A 27,895-nucleotide genomic window follows, 5' to 3' on the forward strand; every position below is an offset into this window, starting at 1 on the left:
TGGCATTGAATTTTTCAGTATTCATACCTTTATATTAACTTTGTTTAAAATATGCACTTTTGTGTCTTTTTGTTTCTTTTTCTAGACTCTATTGCGACTTAAGTAGTATTGCAGTTTTTCATTTCACAGTATGTTTAGGTAGATTCATCTATGAAAATTGCTGGTGTTGGTCCTTTTGGTATAGGTACTTATAGTTGTGGGCAACGGGTTCATACCTAATAATCTAGGTTTATTAATTTCTATCTCATTAACTAAGTTTGAATATAATCCTGTGTAAGCTGTTTTGTATAACTGTAGTTATTTTGCAAATATCTAGCATAATTTCTTTATAAAAAATTTCAAAATCCATTTATTTTTATTTGGAGTTGATACTGTTTATGTAGCCACTGCTATAATTTTTGTCTCATTATTTGTTAATAGTGACAGCTGCATGTAGTTTGTTAGTTTCAAGCTGGAGTTTAGTATATATTAGTAATAGAGGCCATATGAACAACTCCTACGAATCCAGGATATTTCCTTTCTCCTATTCACACGCCCCCAACTTGAACAAAGATTATCTCCACAAGCCATTCAGAAAAAGCCACATGGTTCTGAAAATTACTCAATACTGGTGAAGAAGCCCTGTGTTGTTGTTCATGTATAAATTAAATTTTTAAATCAGGCTTCAGATTGAGAACTAAGAATCAAAATTATAATGTCAATAAGATGATTTTGAATGAGAAATAAAGATGTACACATTCCTTGCATTCATAATTAAGAGGAGCTTTGAGTGGGAGAGCAAGATACACCACCCCAAAATATGCCTCTTTGGCATATTGATCATTTTAAGCTGGTTATTTTTAAGAAACAGCAGACACAGGTGAAGCTCTGAGAACAGAGTAGAAGTTAGTTTTGTAAGAGATATTCACATGCATAAGAGAAATCTGCATTTGTAAGGATCTCCCTGACTGTACCAGGAAGAAGGGGATGACCAAGTTTTTAGCAACACTTATCAGCATAATTTATAAGAGTGAGACACTCTTATCAGTGAAGCGAGATACATATATATAAAGAAGTATGTATACCACTTCTGTAACATTTTTCTGGGGGTTCTAACCAGGATAATTAGGCAAGAAAACAAAATAAAAGGCATCCAGATTGGATTAACACTTTTTCATTATCTCCAACAGTGGAGTCAATCAGCCATGACTTAGATCAGCATAACAACCTTACCCTGTTTACTGTGCTTTTCCTGGTAACCTCCCATCACTGACATCCCACCCTCAACATCTTTTGTCTTTAGCTGAAGATGGTATTTAAGGTTAGCTTTGGCCATTTTGGAGAGTTACTCAGTTTTCCTGGGTCTCTCATGTATACAGGAGGTATACATATTACTAAACTTTGTTTTTTGTTTCCTGTTAGTCTGTCTTTTGTTAATTTAATTATCAGACCAGGCAAAAGAACCTAGAAGGGTAGAGGAACATTCTATACTATGTTGGGAGATCAAAGTGATTTCCTTCCTAAAAATTAATTTAAGACCAATTCCTGGAAGAGCCTGTTCATATTTCTATCAGGTTGTAAATTATTGAGCCTTAAAAATCTGCAACTTTCTAATTATTTTTCTAATAATTTTGATTCATGCCTAATTCATTTTTTAAAAGTATTATTTTATTGGGGTGCCTGGGTGGCTCAGTCGGTTGAGCATCTGACTCTGGCTCAGGTCATGATCTCACAGTTTGTGGGTTCGAGCCTCGCATCGGGCTCTGTGCTGATGGCTCAGAGCCTGGAGCCTGCTTCGAATTCTGTGTCTCCCTCTCTCTCTGCTCCTCCCCCGCTCATGCTGTCTCTCTCTCCCCTTCAAAAATAAAACATTAAAAAAAATTTTTTTTAAGTATTATTTTATCAAGCATATAGCCTCAACATTTCAAATTCTCGGTAAGGACATGCATGGTGGTTTCCAAAAGCAGCATTGCCAAATGTCTATGAAAAGTGACCCATGAACCCAGGCATTCAACAAAACTTGAAAGAATAGAAGAAGACGTTTCTAGAGCAGCATTGGCTTCCTGGCTTCTGACAAAAGTTTGACAGAAGCATAGAAAGGAAACGGATTTCCCTCAAAGACTGGGGATAAGAGTTGGTGAAGTAGTCTAGACACTCCTTTTCAGATTTGGAAGAAGAAGCAGGAAAACTAAACTAGAAAAGGCCAGAAGAAAATAATTGAATGTGAGCATTGTGGTCTAGGTGGCACCTTGAGATATCTGAGGTGCAGATGTGGAATTTCTTGACCAGTTGAGTCAAATTCTGAATGAGCAGAGAGGTGAAAATATGTACACCAGGAACCAATGATAAACAGTTGATACTTCATAACCTTTGGTGTCCATCCTTCCTCACTATTTTCAGCGTTTTCTTTTATTGAGTTTGAGATTCTCAATCATATATCCCAGTGATTACCCTTAATTTCATTAAATTTCATTTAATTAGTGTGACTTCATATCATTTTCCTAAACAAGACACATAACATGTGTTTACTTCCCTACTTCCTTGTCACAACTTACCCCACCCTACCATGCTGTTCACCTCCTGAGTTGATACATTCTAGATTTTAATTATATATTACTATTTCAGTTTTATGGTCAAAATGAATTTATTGAAATGAATTTAAATTGTATACCACTGTGTCCTTTGTTTCTATAATCCAAAGTTTCTTCCTGTGTTCATTTTTTGTTGTGTTGGAGTATATATTCAAGAATTCTTTTAAAGTCGTTCCTTCGGGGGCACCTGGGTGGCTCAGTCAGTTAAATGTCCAACTTCACCTCAGGTCATGATGTCACAATTCATGAGTCCAAGCCCCACGTCAGGGTCTGCACTGATAGTGCAGATTCTCCTTGTGATTCTCTCTCTCCCTCTCTCTCTGGTTCTATTCCCCTTTCTCTCTCTCTCTCTCTCTCTCTCTCTCTCTCTCAAAATAAACTTGAAAAAAACTTTTAAAAATATCACTTCTTGGGTGATCCATGTCCTCAATTTCTGAAATATTAAAAAATTTTATTTTTTTCTCATATTTTGAATGATTGCTTGGCTATGTATTGAATTGCAAGTTCAAAGCCATTTTTCCTCAGAACTATTTTTTTTTAAGTTTATTTTTGAGAGAGAGAGAGCATCAGCATGGGAGGGTCAGAGAAAGAGGAAGATACAGAATCCAAACCAGTCTCCAGGCTCTGAGCTGTCAGCCCAGAGCCTGAGGTGGAGCTCAAACCCACCAACTGTGTGATCATGACTTGAGCTGAGCCACCCAAGTGCTCCTTTCCTCAGAACTCTAAAGTCTAACATGCTTTGCTATGATTTTTTTTTTTTTTTTAATGTTGGGAATAGTGTTTCCAATGTTACTCACTTTTTCTGCAGATATTTTTTATTTCTTCTAAGATGGGTTCAAGGCTTTGTCTTTTTATTCTTGCTGTTTTGAAATTTCATTACGTATATATCTGGGAGTGGATCTTTTCCATTATTCATTCAGCTTAGCACTTGGTAGACTTATGAAGTCTTAAGATTTATATATTTCTTTAGGTCAAACATGTAGCTTTCTAAATTTTTTTGGTATGTCCTCCACTCCATTTTTCTCTATTCTTACCTTCTGGAACTCCCCCTTCAAAGGGCATAGCACCTGGATTTATCCTCTCAGTTTAAAATTTGTCTTTCATACCTGCAATTTCTTAGTGCATCTTTTGCTATATTCTTGGAGAATTCGTCAGATTAATCTTTCAGTTTCAAAAATTACTTTTTGACTGTATCAGGGCTGCTAGGTAGTGAGGTTTTCCTTGTTTTAATTTCACTATTTTTAATTTCCAAAATTTCTAGCTGAGTTTTTCATTGTTATATCATCTTGTATTTTTATAATTACATGGATTATAATGATTTAAACTCATTGTCCCCTTTGCTTTATTAACTGTTTCATCAAAGTATTAACTCTTCAATTTTTTTAATTAGATACTAATTTTGGGAGGGTTCTTTTTTCCTCAAATATATTTGGTAAGTGTTGGTTGTATACAGATATTTGTAATTGAAATTCCTGTTGGCTATGTGTTTGAATGCTGTAAATGTTATCAAGCCTCCTCTTAATGATTTTTAGGGAAAGAGTGGATGTACTAATGATAGGGTTTACCAGTTACTTGTCTTTAGGATATGACAGATCTGAATAATTTTGGGGTGTTTCCAGCCACCCAGAGTATAACACTTCTTTAGCCCAAATTACAATTTCTATTCCAAATTTCTACTTGTTGCTCTGTAAAAATGGAAGAAAACAGGCTGATTCATTTGGCTACTCTTAGTATGACATCCCAGGAAATCATCCTGATATCACCCTAGGAGTCACTTTTGCTCACCATATGTTACCTCTAACTCTATAGCGCCCATGCACATGCTATATCCTAACAAAAAAGCCTTTTACTTACACAGATTGGGGTTGTGGGTTGATTTTCAATCTGACACTAATTACCTCCTCTCATTCCAGAACTGCTCATGGTTTCTGGTTCAAGGAAGGCACTTTTCTTGTTTTTCAACACTAAAATATATGTATCTGTGTGTGTGTTAATTTGTGTGTGTGTGTGTGTGTGTATACATATATATGTATATATATTTGTGTGTGTATATATGTATATATGTATGTGTGTGTGTGTGTATGTGGGGGTAGTATTTGCATAAATAGGGTTTAAGACTGTCAAAATTCTTTTTTTCACATTGATGTTTTTATATGTGTGTATGTATATAGATATGTATACATATAAAATAAAAGTATAAATAAATATTTTTTCTCTAAGGGTTTGAGACTATAAAGAAAGATTGGCTATATGCTAAAATACATACATAGCCTAAACTAAATATTAATTTATTTACCTTTGTGTGTGTGTGTGTGTGTGTGTGTGTGTGTGTAGTTAACACACAATGTTACATTAGTTTTGCGTGTACAGCTTAGTGATTTGGCAGATTTATACATCATGCTATGTTCATCACAAGTATAGCTATCACTTGTCCCATTGCATCACTATTACAATATCATTGACTATAGTCCTTAAACTGTGCCTTTTATTCCCATAACTTATTCACTCCATAACTAGAAATCTGTATCTCCCTGTTTTGCCCAACCACTGTTGGCTGTTTTGCCCAACCACTGAGCCTCCTCCCCTCTGGCAACCATCAGTTTGTTCTCTGTATTTATAGGTCTGATTCTGCTTTTTTGTTTCTTTATTCATTTTTTTAAATTCCACTTATGACTGGAATCATGGTATTTCTCTTTCTCAGTCTAATTTATTTCACTTAGCACAATACCCTCTAGGTCCATCCATGTTATCTCAGATGACATGATCTCATCCTTTTATGGCTGCATAATATTCCTCTGTGTGTATGTGTGTGTGTGTGTGTGAGTGTGTGTATTATCACATTTTACTTATCCATTGGTCTATTTATGGACACTTAGGTTGCTTTTATATCTTGGCTATTGTAAATGATGCTGCAATAAACATAGGAATGCATATATATTTTTGAATTTGTGTTTTCATTTTCCCTGGGTCAATACCCAGTAGTGGAATTACTTAATCATATGGTAATTCCACTTCTAATTTTTTGAGGAACCTCCATACTTCTTTCCACAGTGGTTGTACCAATTTACATTCCTACCAACAGTGCATGAGGGTTCCTTATTCTCTCCATCCTCACCAACACTTGTTATTTCTTGTCATTTTATTTTAGCCATTCTAATTGATGTATGGTGATAGCTCATTGTGGTTTTGATTTGCATTTCTCTAATGATGAATGATGCTGACCATCTTTTCATGTGCCTGTTGGCCATCTGTATGTCTTCTTTGGAACATGTCCATTCAGGTCCTCTGCCCATTTTTTAATCGGATTTTTGTGTGTGGGGTGTTTTGGGTTTTTTGTTTGTTTGTTTTGTTTTGTTTTGTTTTTTGTTGTTGTTTTTTTGTATTGAATTTAGGAGTTCTCTAAATATTTTGGATATTAACCCATTATCAGATTTATCATTTGCAAATATCTTCTCCCATTCAGTAGGTTGTCTTTTTGGTTTGTTGATGGTTTTCTTTGTTATGCAAAAGCTTTTTATTTTGATGTAATTCCAGTAGTTTGTTTTTGTTTCCCTTGCCCTAGGATACATAGCTAGAAAAAATGGTGCTAATGTTGATGTCAGAGAAATTACCACCTTTGCTCTTTTCTGGGATATTTACCTATCACAGTTAGGTCTTTAATCCATTTTTGAATTTATTTTTGTGTATGTTGTTAGAAAGTGGTCCAATTTCACTCTTTTACAGGTAGCTGTCCAGTTTTCTCTGCACTGTTTATTGAAGAGGCTTTTTTTTCCTACCATATATTTTTGCTTCCTTTGTCACAGGTTAATTCACCATAACATTGTGGGCTTGTATCTAGGGTCTCTATTCGGTTCCACTGATAGACATCTATTTTTGTATTAATACCATATTGTTTTGATTACTACAGATTTCTAGTATATCTTGAAATCTGGTGTTGTGACACCTTCACTTTTGTTCTTTCTCCAGATTCCTTTAGCTGTTGGAGGTCTTCTGTGGTTCCATACAAATGTTAGGATTATTTGTTCTAGTCCTGTGAGAAATGCTGTTGGTATTTTGATAGTACTGCATTGAATCTGTGGATTGCTTTGGGTAATATAGACATTTTAACAATATTAATTCTTCCAATCCATGAGCATGGAATGTCTTTCCTTTTGTTTGTGTCATCTTCAAATTCCTTTATTGGCACTTTATAATTTTCAGAGTCTAAGCCTTTCACCTTTTTGGCTAAGTTTATTCCTAGGTATTTTACTCTTTTTGGAGCAATTATAAAGTGTTGCTTTTTAAATTTCTCTTTTTGCTACTTTATTATTAATGTATAGAAACACTACCAATTTCTGGGTATTAGTTTTGTATCCTGCCAGTTTACTGCATTTGTTTATTACTTCTAGTCACTTTTTGGTGGAGTCTTTAGGATTTCCTATGTATGGTATCATATTGTCTGCGAATAGAGACAGCTTAATATCTTCTTTGCCACTATAGATGCCCCTTTTTACTTTTTCTTGTCTGATCACTGTGGATAGGACTTCTGATACTGTGTTAAATAAAAGTGGTGAGAGTGAACATCCTTGTATTGTTCCTGACCTTAGAAGGAAAGTTCTCAGATTTTCACCATTGAGGATGATGTTAGCTGTGGGTTTTTCGTATATGGCCTTCTGTGTTCCCTCTAGCCCCACTCTGCTAAGAGTTGTTATTAGGAATGGATGTTGAACCTTGTCAAATGCTTTTTCTCCATCTACTGAGATGAACATATGACTTTTATTCCTCATTTGTTGATGTGATATATGACATTGATTGATTTGTGAATGTTGAACTATCCTTGCATCCCTGAAATAAATTCCACCTGATTGTGGTGAATTATATTTTTAATGTATTGTTGAATGCGGTTTGCTGATGATTTTTGCATCTGTGTTCATCAGGGATATTGGCCTCTAGTTTTCTTTTTTTGTGGTGTCTTTGGTTTTGTATTCAGGGTAATGCTGGCCTTGTAGAATGTATTTGGAATCTTTCCTTCCTCTCCTATTTTTGGAATAGGTTGACGAGAACAGGTATTAGCTCTCCTTTAAATGTATGGTAGAATTCACTTTCAAATCCATCTTGTCCTGGACTTTTAACGTTTTGGTAGTTTTTGATTATTCAGTTTCATTATTTGTATTTGGTCTGTTTAGATTTTCTATTTTTTCCTGGTTCAGGAAAATTGTTGTTTCTAGGAATGTATCCATTTCTTCTGGATTGTCCAGTTTGTTCATATAAAATGTTTTTGTAGTATTCTCTTAAAACTCAGTAATTCTGGGGCGCCTGGGTGGCTTAGTCGGTTGAGCGTCCGACTTCGGCTCAGGTCATGATCTCACAGTTTGTGAGTTCAAGCCCCGCATCAGGCTCTGTGCTGACCTCTTGCTCAGAGCCTGGAGCCTGCTTCAGATTCTGTGTCTCCTTCTCTCTCTGCCCCTCCCCCGCTCATGCTTTGTCTCACTCTGTTTCTCAAAAATAAATCAATGTAAAAAAAAATAAAAAAAAAACTCAGTAATTCTGTGGTGTCAATTGTTACTTTTCCTCTCTAATTTCTGATTGTATCAATTTGGGCCCTTTCTCTTTTTTTCTTCTTGAGTGTAGCTAAAGGTTTGTCAATTTTGTTTATCTTTTCAAAGAACTAGCTCTTGGTTTCATTGATTTTCTTTTTCTTTTTTTTTAAGTCTCTATTTCATTTATTTCTGCTCTGATCTTTATTACTCTTTTCTTTTACTCACTTTGGGTTTTGTTTGTTTTTTTCTAGTTTCTTTAGGCATAATTTTAGATGATGTATTTGAGCTTTTTCTTGTTTCTTGAGGTAGGTCCATATTGCTATATGCATCCCTCTTAAAACTGCTTTTGCTACGTCCCAGAGATTTTGGATTGTTGTGTTTTCGTTTTCATTTGTCTCCATGTATTTTTATTTCTTCTTTGACCTATTGGTTGTTTAGTCTTCATGTGTTTGCATTTTTTTCCGTTTTTTTTTTTTCTTGGGATTTCTAGTTTCATACTGTTGGGGTTGGAAAAGATGCATAGTATGATTTCAACCTTCTTAAATTTACTGAAGCTTGTTTTATGGCCTAATATGAGACCTATTCTGAAAAATGTTCCATGTGCAGTTGAAAAGAATGTGTATTTTGTTGTTTTAGGAGGGACTGTTCTGCCTGTATCTATTAGGTCCATCTGATTTGGTGTGTCATTCAGACATTGTTTCCTTATTGATTTTTGGTTTGGATGATCTATCCACTGATGTAAGTGGAGTATTAATATCCCCTATTCTTATTGTGTTACTATCAATTTCTCTCTTCATGTCCATTAATATTTGCTTTATGTATTTATTTAGGTGCTCCAGTGTTGGGTGTGTAGATATTTACAATTGCTATATCCTTCTGTTGGGTGGATTCCTTTATCATTATGTAATGCCCTTCATTGTCTCTTATTACAGTCCATGTTTTAACATCTGTTTTGTCTGATATAAATATTGCTGCCTCAGCCAGGTTTTTGCTTCCATTTGCATGGTCAGTATCTTCCCATCTGTTCCATTTCAATCTGTATGTTTCTTTAGGTCTGAGGTGTGCCTCTCGTAGGCAGCATATAGATTTTTTGTTTTTTGTTTTTAAACCATTCTACCACCCTGTGTCTTTTGATTGAAGCATTTAGGCCATTTGCATTTAAAGTAATTATTGATAGATATGTACTTATTGCCATATTTTAATTTGTTTTCTAATTGTTTTTTGTAGTTCTCCTTTGTTTCTTATCTCTTTTTCTTTGTGACTGATGTTTCTATAGTGCTATGTTTGTCTTTCTCTCTCTCTTTTTTTTTTTTGGTGTATCTATTGTAGATTTGGGGTTTTTGGTTATGGTGAAGTTCATATATAACATCCTAAGTAAATAGCAGCCCATACTAATTTGATGGTTATTTAAGTTCAAACACATTCATTAAAGAAAAAAAACTTCTTTGTTTTTTTTTCCCCTTTTCCCTTTTTAGTCCCTTCTGCATGTTTCATATATATGTTGTCACATTGTACAACCTTTCATTCGTAATTTACTTATGTCTAATTATGATCATTTCTCTTGCACTTAAAGAAGTCCCATTAACATTCCCTATAAGTCTGGTTTAGGTGTGACTAACTCCTTTATCTTTATTTTTCTGGGAAACTATCTCACCTTTAAATCTGAATGATAACTTTGTCAAGTATTCTTCATTGTAGGTTTTTCCTTTTCTCACTTTGAATATATCATGCCTCTCCCTTTTGGCTTGCAAAACTTCTGCTGAAAATTCAGTTGGTACCCTTATAGGTTTTTTCTTGTAAGTATCTTTTTGTTTCTCCCTTGCTGCCTTTGGGATTCTCTCCTTATCTTTAACCTCTGACATTTTAATTGTTATGTGTCATGGTATTGACCTCCTTGGGTTCATATTGTTTAGAACTCTGTTCTTGGAGCTTGATGTCAATTTGCTTCTGTAGGTTAGGAAGGTTTTTAATTATTAGTTTTTCAAATAAGTTTTCTATACCTTTCTCTTTCTTCTTCTTCTGAAACCTCTGTAATGTGAATGTTCACTTGCTGTTGTCCAAGAGATCTTTTATTCTATCCTTATTTTTAAAATTTGTTTTTACTTTTTGCTGTTCAGCTTGTGTGCTTTCTATTACCCTGCCTTCCAGATCACTGACGTATTCTTCTGCATCCTATTATCCACTTTTGATTCCCTCTAGTGATTTTTTTAAATTTCAGTTATTGTATTCCTCAACTCTGATTGTTTCTTTTTAATATTTCCTATTTCTTTATTGAAGGTCTCACTGAGTTTGTTCCTTCTTTCCTCCAGCCTCATGAGTAGCTTTAGGATTATACCTTAAGTTCTTTGTCAGGCATATTGCTTAATTATGTTTAATTTAGTTCTTTTTCTGTTTTTTTTTTCTTTTTCCTTGTTCCTTCTTTTGTAGAATATTCTTTGTCTTCCCATTTTGCTTGACTTTGTATGTTTATTTCTATGGATTAGGTGAAATGGCTACTTCTCCTTAAGTTTACAGAGCAGTCTTGTGTATCATGTCCCCTATGTAGATTGTGTGTGCTTGGTGACCTAGTCTGACTGGCTGGAGCTGTGACTATTATGCTAGTTATTTTCTAAAACCATGGATTTTTACAGATATTAGATAATAATAATATAATAATAATAATAATAATAATAGAAAAAAAGAAAATTTTAAAATAAGAAAAAAGAAGAAAAAGAGAAAAAAGAGAAATAAAACCAAAAAGAACAAAAATTAAAACAAGAAAAGATGAATTAGAGAAATAAGAAAATAAATAACAAATATAAAAAAAATTAATTAAAAAATGAAAATAAAAATGCCAAAAAACAAAAACCATAAAAGCTTGTGGCTTATTTTTTTGTGCCCTAGTATCACAGAGGCTGGTGTGGGCTTGTGGACCCTGGGCTTTTTGAGGTCACATGCTCCCTGTGATTACTGGATCTGCCAGTTATGGCATCCAGACCCTCTCTGGTCTGTGCTTTTAAGATGGAGGGAGAGTATCCCTACAGTTCCTAGGCCTTTTAAACTCCAGCTTTTTTTTCCCCTGTGTCCCAGCACAGCCAGGGCTGGTGTGGGCTTGGAGACCCTTGGCTCGGTGAGGTGGCAAGCTCCCTGTGATGATCAGACCCACACATTATGGTGTTGAGACCCTACTCCAGTCTAGGCCCTTAAGGTGGTCTGGGAACATAAACCATGCATTCTTCAGTCCTCTGACTTAGCATTCCTGAGGCTTCTCCAACACTTGGCAGAGTTTTCATGTTGTCTCTTTTATACGCTAGTTGCTCATAAAACCATGCTTTTTTTTTTTCTGTGCCCAAGGACAGAGGAATCTGTTCCCAGTCTCTCCCCACTGCCATTAGCAGCATCAGGGGTGGGGTTCCTTTGTTACCATATCTCCATCTCTCTTGCTGTTCTCTTGCTATCCTGTCTTTGGTTGTTCAGTAGCTTTTCAGTTCTTCAGGAGAAATCATTCTGTTAATAGGTATAATTTTGTGACTTCTGTGGAGGAGGTGAGTTCAGGGTATTCCTATGTTGCCATCTTGGACTGGAATCCATCCTAATTTTTTTTAATAGACTTAATTTTTTTAGAGCGGTTCATTACAAAATTGGGTAGAGGACATGGAGAATTCCCATATACCTCCTGCCTCTACACCTGGACAGCCTCTTCCATTATCAAGATCCCTCAAATTGGTACATTGTTACTCTTGATGAACCTACATCCACATATCATTACCACTCAAAGTTTATAGTTTACATTAGGGTCCACTCTTATTATACATTATATGGGGCTTTTGACAAATGTATAATGATATGTATCTGCCATTATAGAATTGTAACCACCATTACAGATGTGTATCCACCATTATAAAATCTCTGTGCTCTGCCTAGTCATTCCTCTCTCCTCCAATACCTGATAACCACTGATTCTTTTCCTTTCTTTATAATTTTGCTTTTTCAAGAATGTCATATATTTAGAATTATATAGCTTTCTGAAAAAGCTGTATACTTGGAGCTATATAATTTGGAATTATATACAGTATATAGGTTTTTTCATTTAGTAATGGTCCTAAAATTTTTACCCTTTAAAAATATCAAGAAATGTTCAGGGGCACCTGGGTGGCTCAGTCAGTTAAGCATCTGACTCTTGATTTTGGTTCATATCATGATCTCACACAGTTTGTGAGATCATGCCCCACATTGGGCTCTGCACTGAGCATGAAACCTGTTTGGGATTCTCTCTTTCCCTCTCTCTCTCTCTCTCTGCCCTCTCCTGCTTGTGCTCTCTCTCTTAAAATAAACATTTAATATCAAGAAATGTACAAAATAAGCTTTCCTCTTCAAGCTGCACTCCCACTTTATTTCAGCTTTTACTCTCCCACTAAATCTTGTTATGTTTGTATTCTTGCTGAGACTGAGATCAGGGATGAAACAAGGTTTGGTGATCCAGTGGGGACAAGATAGACACAACATTCTATATTATACAAGATAAGCTGGTTATGCAGCAATAACAATCCACCCCAAAATTTCAATGGACTTAAACAGAAATGGTTTAATTGCCATTCAAACTACATGTCCATTGAAGTTCCTTGTTGTAACTCAGAGGCTATGATGGCAGAGCAGTTACCATGTAGAACATGGCCGTCCTTGTGTTAAAGGGAAAGAACTTTGCAGGACCTTGCACTGGCAATGGCAGGCTCTGGCCAAGAATGGAATGCATTGCTCCCTCTCACAGCTCATGGCCACTACTCTTATGACTCTTCCCACCACATAGGGCCTACCAAGTGCCATCCTACTCAGAATGGAGAATTGGGAATCTTTGTGATCAGCAATAGTGAATAGGTTCTTATCTCAAAATTTACATATAGGGCATCAGAATAGCTGCTGAATCCTGGGTCAGTGTGTATTTTTCAATATATGCTACTATCACTTCCTGGATATTCTGATAGAAACTCATATTTTCTATTAAGGTTCGTTATAAATAATGTAAAATGACTTAAGTGTTTTTACATTACTATAGAGGCAGAAAAAAATCTGTAAACCAAATTCACAGAATAAAACAATTTTGTAGAGACTCAGAAATGGAAGTAATTATAGCCACTATGCATTTCAATCCAGCTTACTTTTAGCTAGTGTATACGTTTATATATAGGTGCAGATCTGTGTGTGTGTGTGTATGTATGCATATAAAATCTGATATGGATATGTATGTGCATATATATTATTAGTATTAATCCATTGGAATCACATATACATAGGTATATTCAATAAATATTAAGTATCATATAAATTCTCTGCTGAGTTCTATGGATGGGAATGCTTATTATTTTTATACAGTATCTGCTGTTAGAAAAAAACATAATTATTTGCTCAAATACAGTCTGTTCTATTTATGCCCAACCTGGCCTATATAACTAGCCAGGGTAATGGGAAAATTTTGCTTCATCTACTCTAGCTAGATCACCAACTCTTGAGTTGCTTCAAATTAGTGTCTTAACTAGGTAATGTTTTCATTCTGTTCTCATTGTCTGCATATTCGTTTTTTTTTTTTTTTTTTTGCACAGATGCCTAGAACCTAGGTGGGACTGAATAAGGAATTTTGAGCTTAAGTATTATAAGTAATAATTTGAAGTATTACAGTAAAATGTTAAATAATTAAACATTAAGCTTGAATACCAAGTAAAATTTTGGTCTGAATGAAGCCAAAAAAGTAATTCATATAAAATTAAGACCTTCTATTTTATGTGAGAAAAGTAAAACTTTGGGAGATTTCATGGTTGGAAAATGTCAAAGGATATAAAGCCACGTTGATACAACTACAAAACCTGTATTTTTTTTACTATGTCAGTGTAGTGAGACAACACTGAGTAGCCGTATACTTTCCTCTCTGGAGCACAGGGAAGACTATATTTCCTAAACTCCCCTGAAGTTGAGAATATGACTGAGTGTGGCCAGTGGGTTGTGGGTGGAATTCATACATGCCACTTCTGAGAACTGGCCATAAGTGTCATTTGGGGACCCTCTGATTCTCTCTTCTTCTGTCACAGCAACCTCTGAGCTCATGTGTTCTGGGTGGTCCAGCTACAGAAGTCAAAGCTTCAGTTAGTCTGGGATCTTCCATTTCACACCAACACTTACTGGGCATCTAATGACAACAACAAAATATTGTTTTTGCTACTAAGATTCTGGAGTTATTTTGTAACTGCAACATAATCTAATCCATGCTGACTAAAACATCTATTTTAATATAGTAGAGTTTGCCCTTAATTCAATTACAATCATATGGTTTGGGGACAAATGTATTTAAAAAAATGTATTTCTTTATTTTTGAGAGAGAGAGAGAGAAAAAGAGATGGAGAGGGAGAGAGCGATCATGAGCAGAGGAGGGGCAGAGAGAGAGGGAGACAGAGGATCCAAATCAGGCTCTGAGCTGACACCAGAGACCCCATTCAGGGCTTGGGGCTCAAAGTCACAAACCACAAGATCATGGCCTGAGCCAAAGTCAGAGGCTTAAATGACTGAGTCACCTAGGTACCCCAGGGACAAAATATCTTAATGGCTGACATGAATGAGAAATCTAGACTTTGGGTTTAAAAACCATTGTAAGTACATTAAATATTACTTTATCAAAATATGTTGATCCTTTTAAGAAGTTACTTTGGGATTTGGTGATATTTTTTATGTTACTTTTTTTGGGAAGGGGATATTTCTTAAATATGACAAAATCAAGTCAATATTTTTAAATTTATACAAATGTAATACTAACATTATGTTCTAGACTTTATTACTTTTTTCAAAGAGTTAAAGCTATAGAATATTGTAATAGGATACTTGCTATCTACAAACTAAGTCTGTAAGTACTTTCAAATGTGAAACATCTATAGAATCTCTAGAGAAACTGGCAAAATTCTTTGACATTTATTTTATCTACAACCGTTAAATACATTGCTCAAATAGATTGCCAGACCTAATCTGATCCAACATGCTTTGTTTGACCTAGTGATCTTTCCATCTTCTAAAGTTATGTCAATTTTATGACATATCAAGGGAAAGAACTTCAAGACTTTCCTGCTGGGAAACTGACAGTCTTTTTGCATAAAAATACTTCCCTACATAAGAGCTCTTATTTATTATATTAACAGAAAACAGAAGAAAAATTTGCATTTTGAGTGCTATGGAAAAAGATCCCAAAGTCATCAGTTGCTCTGAGCAACATATTGTACATGTTACCACATGACAATTGAGATACACACTCATTTGTTAATCTCTGCAGTGGCAGCTCTTACCATTCTGGATGGAGCAAACCTTATTCTAAGAGGCTCATTTGAAACAGGTTAAGGGGATAGGCTTATTGTGTCACAAATCAGAACTATTTTCTGTTTCATTTGGAATTATGCATGTGAACATGTAGAGCTGCCACCAGTCTGTAAGATGTCTTTATGCAAATTAGAAAAGGCCTCCTTCCGAGCAGACAAATTCGAAAGAGGGGCTGCCTGTCAGGACACTTTGCGTTGTATAAACTCTACAATAGTATGCAGTGGTCCTGTGAACATATATAAATAAGGTCTTGATGACTGGCAACATATAATGTTTAGACCGTTATTAGTGTCAGTCAATTCTAAGAGGGTCAAAATATAAAAACTAGGTTTCTATGTCCTTTCAGGGGATTCATGGTGGACACTCATCTTAAATGTTCCTCCTTAGGACAGCTGTGCACCTCCTTAGAAACTAGCTACCTATGGTCTGTTCTTTAACTGCTAAGAAGAATCAAAATTTTGATCCACTCTCTAGTAGTTAGGTTTTTTGGTTGCAAATGATGGAAACCCAACTCAAATTGATCTGAGGAAAACAGGAAGATTGATTAGCTCAGAAGGGCCTCTCAACCTCAGCAGTAACAGCATTTAGGCCAGATGATTCTTTGTTTTAGGGGTGGGGACTGTCCTGTACATTTGAGGATGTTTAGTAGCTTCCCTGGATCCTACCCAGTGGATGCCAGTAGCAACACTTGCCCAGTCTGACAACCAAAAGTGTCTCCAGGTACTGGTAAGTGTCTCTTAGAGGGCAAAATTATCTCCAGTGAAAACCACTGGGTCTGATAACTAAAAAGCTCAAGTATCAAAATAGCTTCAGACAACATCATACTATTTCCAAACAAAAGGGACTCAAGGCTGATTTTCTACCAGCTCAACAACTCTGAGGGTTGGGGGGTATGGGAAGAATACCTCATTCTACATATCTCCAGTGAAAGTCCCAGGTAAGGTCTCACTGTCAGAGGTTATGTCCAGAGCCTTCCAGGAGCCAGTGGTAGTCAGTACTATCCAAATACAAAAGACAAAGTGCTTGTTCTATGAAAAGAAGGGATGTGAAGAAGCTGGACAGGTGAAACCAACAAATGTCTTCTCAGAATGTTCATATATTTTTTAAAATTTTTGTTTTTAATGTTTATTTTTTTGAGAAAGAGAGAGCGTGAGCTAGGGGGTCAGAGAGAGAGGGAGACACAGAATCCGAAGCAGGCTCCAGGCTCTGATCTGTCAGCACAGAGCCCAAGGCAGGGCTTGAACTCATGAACCACGAGATCATGACCTGAGCCAACTAAGTCGGCCACCTAACCAACTGAGACATCCAGGCGCCCAGAATGCTTATATTTTTTAAACAAATATTTATTGAGCAACATTTAGGTTTTGGAAATACAGTGGTGAATAAAACAGACCATAGCTCATGTTAGGCATTTTGCGTGTTTTTAAATCTGACTTTATTTTCTAATATCATTTATTATATTTTTTGTCTTGTGCATATGTCACTAAGCTGCTAAAATTATTTTCTGGAAATAGACATAGAAAAATTACATATAAATATATGTTGGAATAAAATAGCAGTTTTAGAAGATCAAGTTATGGCAATTCCCATTCCACTCTATGCATTTCCAGATCACATCAGCTTGCTTATTCAAGAGTAGCCAGTTGCTGTCTTCTTGTCTTCAAGTGGGTAAGACTCAGGTGGTGAAAGACTTATGTACACCCCTTCTCATTCCTGTCCTGCTGGTTGTAAGCTCATTCCCTGGAAAGTCCACTGAGTTTTCTCTCCCTTCCTCCAACTTCACTGTCTGAAAAATATCTGGTAAGGTTGATGTTCTAGCATGTACTAGTTATACTGAAAGTGACAGCAATATAAAAATGTCAGTAACTTAATAGAAGTTTTATTGTCTCATATATAAATGTCTATAGTTATGGAAGACTCATGATACTAGGGTCCCAGTTTTTTTTGTTTTTGTTTTTGTTTTTGTTTTTTTAGCTTTTTGTTCTATTGTGTGAATCTTCAATAACCCAAATTCTATGATGGCCCAAAATGGCTGCTGCCACAACTGTTATTTTCCAGCCAGTAGAAAGGAGAAAGGATGAAGAAGGGAATAGTCCTTTCTTTTATGGACATTTTCTGAAATTACATGTACCACTTCCACTTATATACAATTGATTCAAAATCATTCACATGGGCTTTCTTAGCTTGAAGGATCTTCTCTTAACAATGAAAAAACTAGAACATTGGAGAACAGCCCATAGTGTCTGCCCTAGTGGGCCCGTTCCCCTGTGGCTCCAGGTTTTACAGCGTTGACCTTGTGTCCTGGAGTGCTCAAAGATTATGGGCAGGGATGATAGGTCAGTTAGGATTCACACAGGAAAACAGAGCCATTCTAAGTCTTATGAGAATAAAGGGGTTAATATGGGAATGGGGGGGTGCCTGAGTGGTTCAGTTGGCTACACGTCTGGCTCTTGACTTTGGCTCAGGTCATGATCTCATGGTTCATGGGTTTGAACCCCATGTCAGGCTTTGTGCTGACAATGCTGGAGCCTGTTTGGGATTCTCTCTCCCTCTCTCTGCTCCTTTCCTGCTTGTGTGCACACATGCATGCACATGTTCTCTCTCTCTTTTTCAAATAAATAAATAAACATTTACATGACATCTACGTAACATCCACGTGACAAACTCCCAAGAGTAAGGTCCTCCCCACACTTCTATCTTCCATACTTACTGGCATTCCTTTCATTGACAAATTCTGTCCTGGAACAATATGGCAAGGGGATTCTGGGAAGTGTGGCCTTTGGGGAGAGAAATGATCCTGAGTTGACAATAGACAATTATACATAAGAGGCCTGAATATTTATTGCCAAATTTGCCTCACTAGGTCTATCAGAATCCTGGAAACAGGCTGGCAATTAAGATCAACCATATTATGCACTATAAAAACTGGATCATAATATTCTTTTAATGTCCAACACACTCCAGCACTCCTTCCTTCTGTCAAAATGAAAAAGTTATGGTATAGTGTGAAAATGTTCAGTGATAAGCCCCAGTTGCCTCTTAAACTATTCAAAATTACCTATCAGTTCTGAGAATGTGCCACACTCTGTGCTAGCTGGGTGACCTTGGGCAAATTCCTTAATGTCTTTGAATCTCAGTTCTACTTCTCTCGTTAAAGGTTAGTAACTTGGGACACCTGGGTGGCTTAGTGGGTTAAGCTCTGACTCTTGATCTTGACTTAGGTCATGATCTCATAGTTCATGAGATTGAGCCCCCTGTCAGGCTCTGTGCTGACACTGCAGAGCCTGCTTAAGAGTCTGTCTCTCCCTCTCTCTTTGCCCCTCCCCCTCTCCCTGTTTCTCTCCCATTCTCTCTCTCTCAAAATAAACAAATAAACTTAAAAAATAGGTTAAACACGTAATTGTAGAGTAGATATAAACACAAAAGCATATGAAAAGAAAAGCACTCAGGCCAGTGTTTAATACACAGTATAACTTCATTTCACATCCATAACTCATTTTCATCAAAAGAGATCTGCAATTGATATATTATGATACTCGATCCAATACCAGAAAGACACATTATTCTGGGCTCACACCAAATTCATTTTTTACACTGAGTAAGAAATGTTTCTTACATGTTGTTTAAGAAATACTACTGTAACACAAAGATTTTAAATACTAGAACTAATTCTTTTCTATGAGTAAAACCTCTTTGGCACTAGGAAGAAGCTAACTGACTATCATCTATCAGAGATGTGCTTGTTATCATTCTTGTGCTCGTTTGTTGGCAAGACAGGTGAGTTAAAAAGTCACTCTAAACCCTGAGATCCAAGTAACATACCTTCATAGTCTATCTATTTTCATTACGTCTTACATTGTCCCAAGGATAATTTCAGGCTACTACTTCCCTTTTAGTTTAAAGGAATTTTTTCCAAGAGGTGGGGAGCAGGAGAGGAGATGTGCTGGCAGAAGTTGCAAGTAAGATTTCGAAACTATGCCACAGGGAAACATATTAAATAATAGAATGAGATTTTTTTCCATGGGCCGTCTATTTTACTCAGAGGTTAAAAACTCACATGCCTCCAGGCAGAGAACGTAGATAAGAGAAGTAGACCAAGAAGGCACCTTGTTGAACTGGCAGCTCCCCCGTGGTCCGTAGTAGCAGCCTCACCTGTACCAAGCTCTAACGGATTGTTGCCATATTAGAATTGCATACTTGGAGCTTTCGTTGAATCTGCCTGAAACAATTTTATTTTTAAATTGCTATGGCTGTTAGTCAGATCCAGATTATAGGCCACCAGCTTTCAAAATACGATTTTTGACTTAATCCAGCAAATGGAATCCCTTTCTAAGTGCTAAAGTGTGTGCAGGAATGTTCTTTTAAACTATTTCAGTCTAAAAATGTTACTCAGATTTCTGCCCAAACATCTAGGAAGATAAAATAGTCTCTTAGATTCTATCAATATTTCCCTTTTTGGGGATTGTAAAACAAAGTGATGTTCTATATGTAGTCAAATGGAAATTGGATTGCTGCCAGGGGCTGTGCCCCACAACTGGTTAAAGAGCGCTGAGGGGTGAAACAAGACCGACCCTATGGTTTTTCTGTAGGTCCTGGACCCAGGGTTCTCCCTGCACATGGAGAACCTGCTGATGCCACTGCGTATTTATAGGTGTGGCTCTTGCCGCTAAACCTAACAAGCATGGCTCTTTACCATTACTGGGTAATGAAAATGTGTTTGTAATTTAATCATAGTTTATAACTTATTAAATTTAATGTCTCATGCCTCATAAACCTGGTGGTATTCTTTTGTTGGTGGTTGTTGCTATTGGTGTAAATGCATATTTGCCATGCTGTGTGTGCTGATTTTCTCTAGCTAAGATGTTCCATGCACCACTGAACTTTATTGTTAGGCCACATTTGAATTGTATGGGGAAGCCTTTCACTAAAACCTTGTATTTAATCCAAGGGGGTTTGTCTTTGGTCTCAAGTGCATGACCATTCAGAATCCGGAAACCTACAATCTTCATATAACTGGTGAGATCCACTGAATAAAATTGTTTGCTATGGTCACTTCTTAAACTATTGTTTCTAGAATGAAGACCTTGGAATCAATGATTGAAACACCAGCTGAGATGCTGGTTCATTCTGTTTTAGAATGTGCCATGGCTCCAATCATGGGGAAAAAATTAGAAATATGAAATGCATTTAGCCCTTGAATCCATCCATTATTTCTTTATTATGGTTCTAATGCCAAAGGGACAAATATTTTCTTGATTTGGCCACTTAGAAACTGACTTTATAGAACATTACCTCCCAGAAGTCTTAAAATTGTTACATAAAGGTTAGTTCCAGTTGATTTTGCTTTAAACAGAACAACTATTTGCTCAATGTAAAAATTTATTGTTGATATCTTAAAGAATGGGTTATTTTAACAGCCATTCAAAGAATAGAATAAGAACATTTGGACTAAGAGACAGTTAAGCCATCTTCTGATAACTCAAAATTAAATGTTTATCCTGAGATTTTCTTCTAATTTTAGTATCTTTATGGGTCATTCTGAGTATATGGTTCAAGTTTTCTTTTGCCTAATTTCTCACTTTAAAAATATTATACCTCTATCCACGAATTATTTAGTTTGAAATAACTAGTTAATGTGGAAAAGCCTGTTGGATAACTTGGATAAAGATACCTTTAAGGAGATTTAAAACCTTACATTTTTAGAATAATCCCAAAGATAACAAGATTTGACAATATTAGTTTTGCCGCTTGGTAATTAACTCCAAGTTTCAGCCCCCTTCTCCTTCTTAGGCAAAATGACACCTCTAAAATGCACAAAAGATAACTGAACAAGAAACAGCAACTGGAAGCAAGCAGTGGGAAATACATGCACATAAGAGAAGTAGCATGGCTTGGGAGCCAAAAAAAGCAGGGATAAAAATCCTGAGGCTTTCTCTAGTTATACTTTGGGCAACATGCATACGCTACCTCCATCTCAGTTTCCTCATCTGTAAAATAGAATAAAAATGACAATAGCTACTTTTCAGTATTGTCTTGTAGTTTAAATCATGGAACTTATGTAAGATGGTAGCACAGTCCTGGAAAAATGTTAATTATTAATATCACTCATTTATGATATTAGGGCAATTAGTGCACTCATCATTGTCTCTGGACAGTGACATTTTGATGAAACAGAAATCTGTCTTGAGTGTTATTTGAAACTATTTAGAAAAACAAATACACTGAGAAGAACCTGATTGTTTTAGAAAATAAATCTCAGACATTGGTTTGTATTAGGACAATGCTGTGGGAGATGTGGGAGGAGGGAAAGATAAATTCTGGGGTTCATTTTAATCTTGCTTCTCTATTGAGAAAAACAGGCAACCGTGGTGGTATTTGGTGTGCATGTGATGTGGCTTCTCTTCCTTCAGTGATCACGCTGAGGCCAGCAAATGACACTCAGATGTTAGCAATTTGGGGTCACATTTGAACTGGTGACTCAGGGGGCAAATGTTCTATATCCTACCAGTTCTTTTAGTCAGCTTTTGAGTCACATCTTTCTTTATTTTCTCAAATAGAGGGAGATGGCCTCGTGGGAATCATGCTCCAAGAAGGAAATTCTAAATTAGCTAACATGGTCAGGTAGTTTTCTGGTTGGTCTAATCATTGTGACAATTGCTGATTTTCAGAGAAATAAGAGAGAGTCAAAATATATTTACGACTAAAATGAGACTGGATAGAATTCAGTTATTCTTAGATTCCAAAGGCCTGTTAGGATCTTACAGGACCAAACTGATTATTATGAATTACCCTGTAGATGTGTAAACAGATTAGTTGCTAAGAATATCCGGTTGATGGATTATAAGATAGATAACCTTTTACAAAATTTTGGAGTTGACAGAGTACTGAAAGGCCCTAACAAATAACAACAGCAACAATAATAGCTATAAACAAAACAAAACAAAACGAAAGGTTGGGTTGGAGAAATGAGTATGCATTTATCTTACCAGAAAGCTGGCTCCTAGCATATAACCAGGTATTGAGGTAGGTGCTCAATCATTTAATCTTTAGGACAACCATGAAAGTGGGAATTATTTTTTTTTCATTGATTGGTAGGATTTTTGAAAGTTTTTATTTTAATTCCAGTTAGTTAACATACTATGTTACATTAGCTTCAGGTGTACAATATAGTGATTCAATATTTCCATAGCACCCTGTGCTCATTTAACCCATCCCCTACCTACTTCCCTTCTAACCATTAGTTTGCTCTCTATAAATTAAAGTTTCTTTCTTAATTTAACTCCCTCTCTCTCTCTCTCTCCACCCCCCCTTTCTCCTCCTCTCCCCGTTTCCCTCCCTTTACTCATTTGTTTTGTTTCTTAAATTCCACGTATGAGAGAAATCATATGGTACTGTATTTGTCTTTCTCTGGCTGACATATTTCGCTTAGTATTATACTCTCTAGCTCCAATCAGGTTGTTGCAAATGGCAAGATTTCATTCTTTTGTATGGCTAAATAATATTCCATCATATATAATATGTTCCGTTACATATGTATGTGATATATAGATAGATAGATATACATACATATATGCATATATATAAATAGATATATCTATATATCTATATATGTCTAATCTCTCTCCCTCTCTCTCTCTCTCTCGCTGTCTCTCTCTCTCTCTCTCTATATATATATATATATGTATCTATATCTATCTATCTATCTATCTATCTATATCTATCTATATATACATATCTTCTTTTCCTTTAATTTATCAATAGACACTTGGGCTGCTTCCATATTTTGGCTATTGTAAATAATGCTGCTGTAAACAAAGGAATGTATGTATCCCTTTGAATTAGTGTTTTTGTATTTTTTGGGCAAATACCCAGTAGTGTGATTGCTGGATCATAAGGTAGTTCTATTTTTAACATTTTGAGGAACCTCTGTACTGTTTCCCACAGTGCCTGCACCAGTTTGTATTCCCACCAATAGTGCACAAGTGTTTTTTCCTCCATATCCTCACCAACACCTGTTGTTTCTTCTGTTGCTGATTTTAGCCATTCTGAGAGGTGTGAGGAAATATTTCATTGTAATTTTGATTTGTATTTTCCTGATGGTCAGTGCTGTTGAGCATCTTTTCATGTGTCTATTGGCCACCTGTATGTTTTCTTTAGAAAAATGTCTATTCATGTCTTCTGCCCATTTTTAATTGAATTATTCATTTTTTGGAAGTTGAGTTTTATAAGTTCTTTTTTTTTTTGGAGAGAGAGAGAGAGCACAAGTGGTTTACAGGGGCAGAGGTGGGGGTGGGGGGAAGAGAGACAGAGAGAGAATGTGAATGAATCCCAAGCAGACTCAACCCTGGGACTTGATCTCACAACCATGGCATTATGACTTGAGCCTAAATCAAGAGTCGGATGCTAAAATTACTGAGCCAACCAGGTGTCCCATATAAGTTCTTTACATATTTTGGATAGCAACCCTTTATCAGATATGTCATTTGCAAATATCTTCTCCTATTCCATAGGCTTCTTTTTAGTTTTGTTGATTATTTCCTTCACTGTGCAGAAACTTGTTATTTTGATATAGTCCCAATAGTTTATTTTGCTTTTGTTTCCCTTGCCTCAGGAGACATATCTAGAAAAATGTTGCTATGACCAATGTCAGAGCAATTACTGCCTATGCTCTCTTCTAGGATTTTTATGGTTGCAGGTTTCACATTTAGGGCTTTAATCCATTTTATTTTTGTGTATGGTGTAAGAAAGTGGTCCAGTTTCTTTCCAATGTATGTGGCTGTCCAGTTTTCCCAACACCGTTTGTTAAAGAGATTTTCTTTTTCCCGTTGGATGTTCTTTCCTGTTTTGTTGAAGACGAATTGACCATATAGTTGTGGATTCACATCTGGGCTTTCTATTCTGTTCCATTGATCTGTGGGTCTGTTTTTATACTGGCATCATACTGCTTTGATTCCTATAGCTTTGTAATATAACTTGAAGCCCTGAATGGTGATACCTCCAGCTTTGCTCTTCTTCTTCAAGATTGCTTTGGCTATTCAGGGTCTTTTGTGGTTCCATGCAAATTTTAGAATTGTTTGTTCTAGGTCTATGAAAAATGCTGTTGGTATTTTGGTAGGAATTGTGTTAAATCTGTAGATTGCTTTGGGTAGTTTGGACATTTTAACAATATTTATTCTTCCATTCCATGATCATGGAATGTCTTTCCATTCTTTGCAATGCCTTCAACTTCTTTCATCAGTGTTTTATAGTTTTCAAAGTGCAGATCTTTCACCTCTTTGGTTAGATTTATTCCTAAGTACCTTATTATCTTGATGTAATTGTAAATGGAATTGTTTTCTTAATTTTTTTTCTGTTCCTTCATCGCTGTATAGAAATGCAACAGATTTCTGTACATTGATTTTGTGTCCTGCAACTTTATTGAATTTGTTTATCTGTTCTATCAGTTTTTGGGTGGTAACTTTTGGGTTTTCTACATATTGTATCATGTCATCTGCAAATAGTGAAAAGTTTACTTCTTCCTTACCAATTTGGATGCTTTGCATTTCTTTTTGTTGTCTGATTGCTGTGGCTAGGACTTCCAGTACTATGTTGAATAAAAATGGTGAGTGGACATCCCTGTCTTGTTCCTGACTGTAAAGGAAAAGCTCTCAGTTTTTCCCCATTAAGGATGATGTGAGCTGTGGGTTTTCATATATGGCATTTTTATATGTTGGGGCATATTATCTCTAAACCTACTTTGTTGAGGGTTTTTATCATGAGTAGATGTTGTACTTTGTCAAATTTCTGCATCTATTGAAATGGCCCTATGGTTCTTATCCTTTATCTTAATGATGTGATGTATAACATTGATTGATTTGAGAATATTGAACCACCCTGGCAACCCAGGAATAAATCCCACTTGATTGTGGTGAATGATTTTTTTAATGTACTTTTGAATTTGTTTGCTAGTATTTTGTTGAGAATTTTTGCATCTATGTTCATCAGGGATATTGGCCTGTAGTTCTCGTTTTTAATGGTGTGTTTATCTGATTGTGGTATCAGGCCTCATAGAATGGCCTGCTAGAATGAATTTGGAAGTTTTCCTTCCTTTTCTATTTTTTGGAATAGTTTCAGAAGAATAGATATTAACACTTCTTCAAATGTTTCATAGAATTCATCTATAAAGCCATCTAGTCCTGGACTTTTTAGGGGAGTTTCTGATTACTGATTTAATTTCTTTGTTGGTAATTGAGCTCTTTAAATTTTATGTTTCTTATTGTTTCCGTTTTGGTGTGTTTCCAGTGATTTATGCATTTCTTTTAGGTTGTCCAATTTGTTGGCATATAGTTTTTCATAGTATCCTCCTATAATTGTTTGTATTTCTGTGGTGTTGGCTGTTACTTCTGCTCTTTCATTTGTGATTTTTATTTGAGTCCTTGCTCTTTTTTTTCTTGATAACTATGGCTAGAGGTTTATCAATTTTATTGATTTTTTGAAAGAACCAAATCATTTCTTCATTGATCTGGTCTATTGGGTTTTTTAGTTGCTATATCATTTATTTATGCTCTAATCTTTATTATTCCCTTCCTTCTGCTGGTTTTAGGTTTTGTTTCTTGTTCTTTTTCTTGCTCCTTTGGGTGTAAGGTCAGGTTGTTTATTTGAGATTTTTCTTGCTTCTTGATGTAGGCCTGTGTTGCTATAAACTTCCCTTTTAGAACTATTTTGCTGCATCCCAGATGTTTTATACATTGCATTTTCATTTGTTTCCATGTACTCTTTTACTTCTTCTTTAATTTCCTGGTTGACCCATTCTTTGATTAGTAGCATGCTATTTAACCTCCATGTGTTAATGGTGTTTCCACTGTTTTTCTTGTGGCTGACTTGTAGTTTCATAGTGTTGTAGTCTGAAAATATGTATAATATGACTTGGATATTCTTGAATTTGTTGAAGGCTAATATGTGCTCTATCCTGGAGAATGTTCCATGTTCACTTGAATGTATATTCAACTGTTTTAGGATGGGATGTTCTGAATATATCTGTTAAATCCATCTGTTCCAGTGTGTCATTCAATGTCATTGTTTCCTTGTTGATTTCCTGTTGAGATGGTATGTTGTAAGGGGATGTTAAAGTCCTCTACTATTATTTCATTATTATTAATTAGATCTATTATGCTTGTTCCTAAGTGTTTCATGTATTTGGGTGCTTCTATATTGAGTACATACATATATTTACAGTAGTTAGATCTTCTTGTTAGATTGTCCCTTTTATTATTATATAGGGTCCTTCTTTGTCTCTTGTTACAGTTTTTGTTTTAAAGTCTACTTTTTCTGATTTAAGTATTGCTACCCGAAGTTTCTTTTGACATCCATGTGCATGATAGATGTTTTCTCATTCCCTCACTTTTTTTTTTTAATTTTTTTTTCAACGTTTATTTATTTTTGGGACAGAGAGAGACAGAGCATGAACGGGGGAGGCGCAGAGAGAGAGGGAGACACAGAATCGGAAGCAGGCTCCAGGCTCTGAGCCATCAGCCCAGAGCCCGACGTGGGGCTCAAACTCACGGACCGCGAGATCGTGACCTGGCTGAAGTCGGACGCTTAACCGACTGTGCCACCCAGGCACCCCTCATTCCCTCACTTTTAAGATGCAGGTGTCTCTAGGTCAAAAATCAGCCTCTTCTAGGCAGCATACACATACATCTCAGTTTTTTATCCATTTTGTCACCCTTTGTTTTTTTATTGGAGGATTAATCCATTTCCATTCAAAGTAATTATTAATAGATATTTATTGTCATTTGTTTTATGATTGTTTCTGAAATTTTTTTTCTGATCTTGTATTTCTCTCTTTCATTGTTTGCTGATTTTCTTTAATGATTTATTTGGATTTCCTTCTATTTATTCTTTGCATATCTCTTAGTGGATTTTGTTATATGGTTACGATTGCATTTAACCTCTTCCTCAAGTAGCAGTCTACATTAATTTGATGGCATTAATTTGATTAATTTGATGGCAGCTTAAATGTCAACCCATGCTTACTCCTCTCCTCCCCACATTTAGGAATAGCTATTATACTTTATATCATTTTATTTGTGAGTTTCTTGAGTGAATATTTTACAGAAATATTCATTTTTACTGCCTTTATAATTTCATATCTTTACACTGTCACTTTTGGTCTCTCCTTTCCATTCAAAGAGTCCCTTTAATATTTGTTGCAGGACTTGTTTAGTGATCTTGAACTCCTTTAGGTTTTGTCTGTCTGGGACACTCTATTTCTCGTTCTATTATGAATGATAGACTTGTTGGATAGAGTATTCTTGGCTGCAGATTTTTCCCACTCAGCACTTTGAATATATTATGCCACTGCCTGCTGGCTTGGAAAGTTTCTGCTGAAATATCTCCTGCTAGCCTTATGGGTTTTCCATTGTAACTTACTGTCTTCTTTTGTCTTGCTGCTTTAAAATTTTTTTCTTTATCATTGATTTTTCCTATTTGGTTACA

Source organism: Prionailurus viverrinus, chromosome C1, assembly GCF_022837055.1.
Source record: "Prionailurus viverrinus isolate Anna chromosome C1, UM_Priviv_1.0, whole genome shotgun sequence".
Taxonomy (NCBI): Eukaryota; Metazoa; Chordata; class Mammalia; order Carnivora; family Felidae; genus Prionailurus; species Prionailurus viverrinus.